Below are 1,079 nucleotides of genomic sequence, written 5' to 3' on the forward strand. Positions count from 1 at the left end.
GACTAAAGGAGAAAAATAAACCACCAAGTCTGTTATGACCCAGTATTCCTACTGCACTGTATACAGGTTGTGTCTAGATGGGACACAGATTGTCAATTGACTTCACCTATAAGGTTAGAGCTTAGGTTAAGGGTTGGCTAATAAAATACAATTCTACAGGGAAGGGGGTGAGAGACCAAACAATTGAATTTCAAATTCTTTCCTGGGCACTGCAAACCATGCACTCCATATCAGAAGCATCTACCCACTGACATACCAGACAGGGAGAAGCTTCCCCAAACAGGGACCAACCTGGTCTCAGACCATTTTGTACGCAAAACCGACAACCAAGTATGATACATTACATTTTATATGTATTACATTCGTGGATGTCCATCCATTTCATATGATGTTAAAAAGACATCTTACAAATTCCAATTTGTTGTGGCCAACATGAACTAGGTAGCTAACATTATCTAGGATAAACATTATGAGTAAAGGTGGTTAGCATGTTGGCTAACCTTAACCCTTTTAGCTAAGTAGTTCCAAAGTAAATGAAGTTGCTTATTACCCAAAATGTTATACAGCAGTTTTACTACACCCACCCCTCCACCCGTTTGGTTATTGCCTTAAGTAGCTGTCAGTCTTCTGTAAAAATACCAAACTTACCATTTCATACAGATTTCAGTCTGGCAGATTTACTTTTACTATGTTACGTGTAGTCCATGAGACCAGGCTGCAGACACAGGTCGGTAAAAAGGCTCAATTGCATGGAGGTTAGTGTTTCTTCTAAACCGAGTTACAATATATCGGGCTAGAAACTGGGCGCCAAACACAGATTGCAAAAGTTCAACGTGCACTAGGAGACAGTATTTTGTTGCTAAACCCTTTTGGATTGCATTTGGTATTGCCTGTAAAAGACCAGATGCAAGTAACAGTTAAACAACTATTGTTTTGGGTATATGATTGCAACACAAGTTGCTATAGCACCTGTGCACTTGGCATACTCACCGCAGCGGGTTGTTTGTGGACTCAGTCGAAAGTAAACATCTCCCGTCGGTCATGTCCTTATAAATATCCTTAGTTCCGGACTTTTTTCC

Source organism: Oncorhynchus masou, unplaced genomic scaffold, assembly GCF_036934945.1.
Source record: "Oncorhynchus masou masou isolate Uvic2021 unplaced genomic scaffold, UVic_Omas_1.1 unplaced_scaffold_877, whole genome shotgun sequence".
Lineage (NCBI taxonomy): Eukaryota > Metazoa > Chordata > Actinopteri > Salmoniformes > Salmonidae > Oncorhynchus > Oncorhynchus masou.